The 8757-nt window shown below is 49.0% G+C and overlaps 1 protein-coding gene across 1 annotated transcript in view; it reads right to left on the reverse strand.

Moving 5' to 3' along the window:
• Positions 1 to 8275, reverse strand: part of Col6a3 (collagen type VI alpha 3 chain) — a 79525-nt gene extending 71250 nt beyond the window's left edge. Inside the window, exon 1 of the mRNA XM_015481622.2 lies at positions 8026 to 8275. The gene's annotated coding sequence lies outside the window, so the exon portion shown is untranslated. The remainder of the gene's footprint in view (positions 1 to 8025) is intronic.
• Between the last annotated feature and the right edge of the window lie 482 nt (positions 8276 to 8757).

Here is an 8757-nt window from a genome sequence, read left to right on the forward strand (position 1 = left end):
GAGATCCTGTTCAATTACTTGAAAATATTTCACCCATGCAGGAGATGCAAGATTTTAAGTAGCATTTTTGTTCAAGAATTAGGACACAAGAATATTATAGGGTCTTATTACAAAGCACTGTGCTATATAATAATCCATGTGGGAGAAAACAGAACATGAGGTCGGGGTGACCACCCTGGGCCTGGGCGACCACCCTGGATCTGGGTGCAGGACGGGAGCACAGCACAGCCTCTGCAGGCAGTGTGGACAGCATGCGGGTGAAGCATGCAGAGAGCAGTTTCCACTCCTGGGTTTTTAGCCCTCCCTGTACCTCACGTGCTGAATCCACCAGTTCTGTCATATGTTAGACATGCGTGGCTCTGTACAGACTCTCCTAGTCTTCAACAGTGCTCAATAAAATCAACAGGTAACAGGATGAGATCTGTAAAATCCTGCTAAGCCACGACCTACTTCAACTGTTCTCTAAGGAGAGTGAATTTCACATGGGTCTGTATTCATGTGTGAAGATTCTTCTTGCCCCAGGTTAATCTCTAGAAGAGCAGCCAGCTCCCTGAGCCAAGGGCTTCCCACTGGTCCCAAAGCAATGAAACGAATACTCAGCACACAGGAATCGTTGTTCTGGAATCCACCCAGGTACTGGGAGAAAGCAGGGGAGGGTAAGGAGGACAGGGTGCAGCAGCTCCAGCTGAGAAGCAGGTCCAAGGCCCCTGTGGCTCTGAGTCATCGGCCCACTGATGACCAAGCCACTTGGTCTGCTGCGCTGAGCTCCCAGGTGGGAGAAACGCCCACCACCGTCTGAGCAGCCCCCCGAGCGGTTCCTGGGCTCTCGACCAGCTGAGGCATATTTGTCAATGCTTTTGTTTGCAATTAAATCTATTCTATTGTTTATCATGTCCTGGAACCTCAATTTTTAAAACCAAATTTCCTGGCAACAAATGGTGGAGAATTTTTTCCTTTAGATTAGTAAAAGATGTCAAAAACCACCCTCCAAATGATCACTCAGTGCACCCATTTAATAAAGGGGAATGAATCAGCCATCCCACCTCCTTCCCCTTCCCAGGTCCTTCCCCCATCGCCCCCCAGGAAGGACAGAGAACATACCACACAGTCTGGGCTTCTGTCCCCAAGGGGGGTTCCGTGCCTCCCCCCAAGACCCAGTTGTAAAACCAGATGAGGCAAAATGATTCAGAGCTCAGACAGAAGCAGAACCCGAACCCAGAGCTACACTTCCACAGCCCAAGCGAAGAAGCCCGGAACCCCACAGGCTCCCGGGGTCTCTGGGAAAAGAGACTTCCTTGGTGGTGGCAAATGTCTGAGCTCTTCTTACAGAGATGGAGGAGGAGGAGGAGACCTTGTCCCCAGGCAGCAGATTCAGGAAGAGAAGCTCATTACGACCCGTCTTCCCAGTGGGCCCCTCTGACTCCTTCATCTTCACCCTGCCTCGTTCTCAGAAAGATTCAGGGCAGCTCTTTCCACTTAGTGGCTATCCACTGGAACGTGAAAGCCATCTCTTATTATGAAGGTCACCCTTAGCCCTGAAATCACATTCAATCATATTCCAAAGACTTTCCCAGGCCATTCTGCAATTCTGTGAAATTAGTTTTCATTAAGCCTACTCAAAAGCTTGTCATTTTCCACGTCTGGAAATCTTTTTAAAGAAGGAGACCCACACATGCACATGAGGAAATAATTTTAAAACAAAGGCTTAAATGCATCCAGAGCTCCCATTCTGAAGACTTTTATTTGGTTTCCTCCAAGCTCTGATTTTTAAAACCAGGCTGTCCAACTCTCTAGACGTAGGGTTAACTCCTGCCTGCCCTGTGTACATGGGGGCCGCAGAAACAAAGACCACACCAGACACACACCCCCACTGCAAAGGAGAACTCGGGTTTCGTTAATTGGGACACCCAGGACCTCCGTCTTTGCCACATGCCTTTCTCTACTGTGGGAAGGCAATCCCCTGGTTGTCTCTCTTTCCCATTCTCTCTTGCCTGAGTCCCAACAAGGACATAGGAGAACATCTTTGAGTTCTCCCAGAGCAGGGAGGAGAAGGATGGAATTTCATACGGCTCGCCCTTCCACAGACCTTCGGGGAATCCTCGAAAGTAAGTGATATGGAAGGACTTGAGGAAAACCTCTCCAAAGAAACTCATCAGAAGCTGGTTTCCTACCTTCTATTTTACAGCTAGGATCTTGCATTTTTCTCCTATGGAATCACTCTAGGAAAAAAAAAAAAAAACAGACTCCAACTCTGAGTGCATGTCCTGTGACAGCAAAACTTGAAAGTGCTTCTGATCATGCAGGGTGGTCTCACCACCTTGTCCCCTACTGGCATTCTTGTTGAACACTGAGTAGCTGACTCCAGACCTTCCACTCTTTCTGGTGAAATCCAATACAGTGATACGTGAAGCAACTCATGTGTCACCACAAGCCACGCAGAAAGAGGAGGCACCCCTGGCAATGGCGTCTCCATGGGGGAGATGGCTGTGCATTGACACAGGTCCCTCACAGTGAGTGTCCTTCTCTCTACAGAGGCAGCCCAAGAGACTTCAGATTAATTGCCCAGATATTCAAAAATTTGCTTAAAAACACTTTCCTAGCACCCAAGATAATGACCATGAAACAGAAAGCCCCATGGCTGCTTTGCTTGAAAAGCTAGACACCAGCATGCTGATGTCGAAAGCATTCTGCATTCTTAAATACGTAGCAGCCACACAAGACTTGCTCTCCATTTATCCTGTTAATGATAACCACGAGGCAGACCTCAATCTGTTTTAACATTAAGGAAGAGAGAGCACCAGCAATTCAAAAGCAACTGCATGAACACCCATTGCCTTCCCACCTGGACACCCCCGGCTGTGGATTCAGATTGGCACTTTCCTACCGATCCCCACCTCTGCCTTTCTTGACCAAGAACTTAGGGGACAGTGGCCTCTTTGAAACCATGGTGTTTTGTTATAAATTACTAAAGCAAAGTGGCTAAAAGTCTCCCGCATCATATGAAAAAGTTACATTTTTGTTCTCTGATTCATAAGTGCAAAAGAGAAAATTCGTCTCTAAAATAGAGACCTTGCAAAATTCTGCTTCCTTATTGTCTCGGCAGGTAACAGCCCGTTGATCTCTCCCAGCCTGACTCTCATGTGTCCGTTAAGCCTCATCACTGGACCGGGCAGAGGGCCTGAGCTTTCTAGCTTCCTTCTGTAGCCGGGGGCTCAGGCCCTGGGGTGTTCTGCTCCCCTCACCACCAGCACCACCCCGCCACCTGGTGCCCCTCAGGGCCGTCTGTGGGTTCAGCTAAGCTGGCTGCAGCTCTAGGGGATGCTGGACTGCTGAATCAACTAATGAACATTCCAGAAGTAAAAAAACAGTTTCCTGGAATGGTTTCCCTTGAGCACTGAGTCATCTCCAGCTGTTGTTCAAGTTTTAATTCTGAAGTTAAACTGACCCATGGGTCTTCTGTCCAGCGGCCAATTCCTGATACACCGGGCCGACGGCAATCGGTTGTGTGGCACACGCCAGCGGATCTCACAGAAGTACTTCCCATTGAAGTTTTCCCTGCCCTTCCCGATTCTCCAGCGTTTCTCTGTATTCCGTGTGAGGGAAACTTCAGGAGAACCGCGGATTACACTCTGCTAAATGCAGCCAGACCCCTACAAGACTATCTGCCTGTGGGAGAGGGTTTGGCAGAACTTTTTGTATTTGTTTCAATTTTTTCTTTTTTCTTTCCATATTTTTTTTTAAACAACAGTTACTCCTCTGCTCAATCAATTTAAAAGATGTTGCTCCAAAGAAAAAAACTAGTAAGTGCAAAGAGTACCTTTCTCCACCAGATACTCAAAAACATACTCTTAATCAGTGTACCAGCTCCAGATATCTGCTTGTGGGGCAACGTCAGACAGCGCAGAACACTCAGGAAATGCTAGGTTTGCTTCTGCTACTTACTGGGTCTGAGACCAGCCATGTACCTCCCTGAGCCCCAAGTTCTTGCCTGGAGTGTAAACGTAAGGAGGAAACACCCACCAAGACCATCATTTTCAGTATTTCAAATAACCAAGCAGAAATCAAGCAACCTGAGGAGCAAGGGCTACATCTCAGTCATTTTTCCCCCTCCCCTGATCTTGAAGCTAGTGCCCTAAGAGCCGATGGATCTTATTAAGCCAAATAACTATGAGAACACACAGACCAACGCGAGGCACGTTGCTTTGCTCCAAGCTGGAATTCTGTACCTCGGGTTCCTAAAGCAGTTAACTCAGACTAAAGTCTTAAGTCTGAGTTTCAGTAATACATCTTTGAATTAGCAAAGACTTTAAATGGGAACATTCATAATTACAGCTTGTGTGACTTTCTTAAAAATGTTAAAACTCGTTGCCCATTTGGAGAAAATGGCAAAAGGCAGGAAAGGAATGCTTTAGGATTTTTACAAGATTGGCTAACTTAAATATCTCTTTCAGTGTTAAACTTTGTAATAGCTCTACGTGGGAACAGCATCTGACGTGAATATGCAAATACACTTTGGTTCCCAAGCACCTGCATTCACTTAAACTTCTATAATGAGATACGAGTGAAATGCTTCCTTTAAAAGCTCTCCTTCGCTCAATGCTTTCGTAGCACAGTGGCTTCTGAGCACAGAGCACCTCCTTCCAAGACCATTTCATCGCAATACATTCACACATGTGCATAGATGAAAAATAAAATTCTAAATTTATGTCCACCTCAGATAGTATGAACAGTCACATTGATAACAGTAATAACATATTGAAACAGGTTCTATGCCTTTCCTAAACTTGCCCACAGCTCTGCAGGGGTGTGAATCAACTGACTCCCTGCACAACCCCACCCTAAGAAACACCATACGCCAGCAGATTTTTCTGGCCTGTAGAGGAGTGCACCGCCCTCTAGAGGAAAGATATCAAACTACACCTTCAGGCCCTGCTGTCCCTGTGCCTACTCAAAATTTCATCTTCTCCCGAGAACAGACTGTGAGACAAGAATGTTTTGCAAATCACATTAAAAAAAATCAACATAATGAATTCCTCTTTACAAAATTTTTGTCCCCACTCAGAATAAGCAACTCATTACTATGGGCTCGAAGGGGCAAGCACGTCTTGTATTTAAAGTGTAGATTTGTCTCTTAGGATTTTTACAGTGGAAAGAGGAAAACTTCATTTACAAACCAGGGAATAGAAATAACCTTCCTTTAGTTTACAGCTGTCCAAATTGATGGAAACCTTGTGAAGCTCCCTTGCTTTAAAATTTGAATCTTTTGGGGCTTTGATTTCCTTAGCTAATAATAGAATTTCTAAATGTCAGGTCACTCCCCAAATCATCAACTATTTGTGCCACAGCGGTGTGTTTTTACTGCCTGCTTTCCGCAGACAGGACACTGTGTAAAGTTTGCTCCCCCAAGATCAGTACGGGAAAGCCTGCCTGGGACACAATGTCCCATTCAGACAGGGACACCACCTGCCATTCTTCCCCAGGAGATACCACATTCCAGCTTCTTCTACAAAGAAGTGACAACTAATTTTCGAGTAAAATTATTACGGAAGTTGTTAGTATGCCTGCAAGAAAGTCTCACACAACAGAATCCATGACTTGCTGGAGCATTTTTAAATCGTAAATGTGGAATTTCACAACAAAACTGGGTGGGGGGGCACAGTCCACTATTACAGCTGCACTTCACCCCCGTGACTAAATGCTCAGAAGTGACGAGGAAACGAGCCAAGGCCCCGTGGCAAAAGCCCTCCACCAGCTTCCAGAGATGAAGGAAATCTCATTTCAAACTGGCTTTAAGCTCCACAACCAGAACCAAGGTCAAGATGATTTGTCTGAACCGAAATCAATAATCACTAGGCAAAAGAGCAGAGGACCTTCTTCCTGCCTTACCATAAGTGATTATTAAGTTCTAACATCAGAACTAAGAAAAGGCACAGAGCATAAGTCAGGGAGATGCACGGAATAAAGCAAAATGTAGAAGTAAGGCCAGCTCCTACTCAGGTACTTTCCTCCTCTCAAAAGTATCATTAAGACTCCAGGCGGGTGCTGGCCCCTGGCTCCTCACTACTGCATGCCCTGCCCCCGCAGGAAGGTGTCTTGGCCACACCCTCTAATTCCCAGATAGGAAAAATCCCCGAGAGCCACCGACAGCACCCAGGCAGGCGTGGTGTCCCCCCCAGCTCTCCTCCCCACCCAAAGGCCACTCAGTGGCTGCTCACTGTCATGAGTGAGGAAGAGCGAAAGACACGCAGCCACAAAACGCCTTGTCTAAACAAAGACGTCCAGACACAGTCTCTCTTCTGTGAAAGAAGTGCCACACCTGGAGCCCCACGCCTTCACCCCCAGCAGTCAGCCCCTCCCAGAACGGAGCAAACTCAGGCCTCCAAGGCCTCCACACCTAGAGATGGCCTGAAGGAGGACCGGCCAGGGTGGTCCAGGCAGGGCCACCACCCCTCTGCCGTCCACTGCACTTCTCTCTCCATTAGCCGGCAGACCCTTAGGGAGCGTAAACCAATGTCCCTGCTGTTTCTGATAGAACGTGACAGGAGGAATTCCCATGGGGACCAGTCAGGCAAATCTCGACACACACCAGGTTGGGACCCGTGCGCTGGGCTTTCTGGGTGAGCCGTGCACTCGGGCCCACGAGCCACCCAGCATCGAGGAGCCTCTGCCTCCTCTCCTCTAAAGCCAGGGAGTGATGCCCCAGAGGCTTCCAGCCTCGGCTCTCCTTCCGCCCAGCAGAGAACTTGGAAGGTCTGATCATACCAGCAACAGCCCACCAACCCGTTTTCAAGACCACTGTGTTTGGGAGCAATAGAACTTTGATTTCAAAGCCATTTCTGTTCAGCTTTTTGCAGCATTAAGAATAGGTCTTCTGGAAGTTGGAGACTGTCCATCCACATGTGCCCTGAGGCCCCTTAAGGCTCTGAGTCCCTGTGGTTCTCATCAGTGTCACCGTGGATAGGGAGAGAGGCTGGTTGGTGTGGAGTGCAGGTACTCCCCCAGACTCAGAGCACTTTGTTCCTGGGGTCCAGGCCAGCCTGTGAATCTGCCCCCAAGCTTGCTGGTTTTTCAGAGTGAAATTCTGGTTTTCCTTTGACCACACCCCAACGCTCCACAGGGCCCTCTCTGTGACCCCACCCCTGCCTCAGTTGAAGTGGATTTTCTAACATAGTAGGCTTGAACTGGGTTCCCAGACAGGCTGGCCACCATCAGTGAATAGCTGCCATCCTGAATGAAAGAGGGTCACCCCACCCGGCATCTTCCCACCCAGGGAATAGCCCTGGGGCCTCCCAGCTTGGCACTGGCCTCACAACCTGAACATAGGCGGCCTGCGGCCCCAGGAGCCCTGCCTTATCCACTCGGCCTGCTGCCGGAGCACCAAATTCCTTCTCCTCCTCTGACCCCAGCAGCCCCTCAAGCAACCCCAGAGGACAAAATCTCCAACAGGGACTTCAGATTTCCTAAAAAGATGAATCCCTGATGGTCGTGGCTGAGTAACTGTGGACTGTCTCTGAGCCTAGGCACCAGGGTCTCCCCAATCTTGTAAAGATCCTTTGCATGGTGGCCCAGAGCAGAAGGTCCGCTGGGCACGCCCTGACCTGGCATCCTCCTCAGAGAGCCAGAGAAAATACCCCGATGGGTCTGCTCAACAGGTAGCTCTGCGATCCCCAGCAAGACACTTCTGCAAACAAAGCAGATTCCAGCTGGGCTTGGAAAGGAGGAGTCAACTCCAAATCTACCAAGAGCCGAGAAGCCCTCTGTGAGGGACAAGCAGGGTGCGTGGACAGCTGCAGACACACAGCTGGAAAGGAAACCGTGTTCTCCCAGGCAACCCATGACCTTCACCACGTTAGGAAAACCCAGTTGCCACAGTGAAAAAGAGAGATCTTCGGAATCTTCCAGAGACCTGACCATGTATGGAACACGGGTGAGCAGAGTGTCAGCCACGGACCACCTAGAAGCAGCCACCTCCTGCTTAAAAAGCCTTCTCCCTCTTGCCCATGGACTCGGGGAAATCGCACTTACCCTGAGCAAACCTAGCCACACGTCCCTGCGCTTCCCGAGTCAGTTCTGTCTGGCCAGATGCATAGTCCACGCTCTCCTGCCTCTTCCCGGCCTTTCTCCACCCAAGGGGGCTCCGGGAGCAGAGGAGGCCGCTTCTCCCGGCGGTGCCTGTGGAGGCTGAGCCTGGAGAGCTGAACGGCCTTTGGTAGAAGACTGAGCTCCAAACTGGACGGGGTCCAGGGGTACAGTCAGGCTTCCTCAGCTCCTCCTCCTCCTCCTCCTCCTTCCTCCAGACCCCTCCTCTCCCCCTCCTCACTGCAGAACTGACCCAACTGTAAATGAAAACCAGACTCCAGGCTCTGTTGCTTCTGGCCTCTCTTGCAAGCTGATGTCACCCTCTGAACGGCGCGTTCGCCTGACAAGCGTTTAGTTGGACTCCTGCAAACCCCAGCTCTTAAAAAAAAAAAAATGACCACTTCTACCCATCACCTTTTGGGCCCAGCCCCTGGTGGCAAAAAAGAATGAATTTTGGAATTTTTTCGTAGGTCTCCATGGTTTTCCTGCCATGTTTTCCAACACCATCTGAAAGGAAAACAGGAAATGCAACCCCCCACCCTCACCACACCCTCCTGTTTCTTCTTGAAGTTTCTGAATTGAGACTTCTCCTAATAATCTCCCCTTTCAAATATAAAAACTGGCAACTAAAACGGCCTCAGTTTTCTGCTGACCAAAGATCTGTTTGCAAAAAAGGAA

Source organism: Marmota marmota, unplaced genomic scaffold, assembly GCF_001458135.2.
Source record: "Marmota marmota marmota unplaced genomic scaffold, marMar, whole genome shotgun sequence".
Lineage (NCBI taxonomy): Eukaryota > Metazoa > Chordata > Mammalia > Rodentia > Sciuridae > Marmota > Marmota marmota.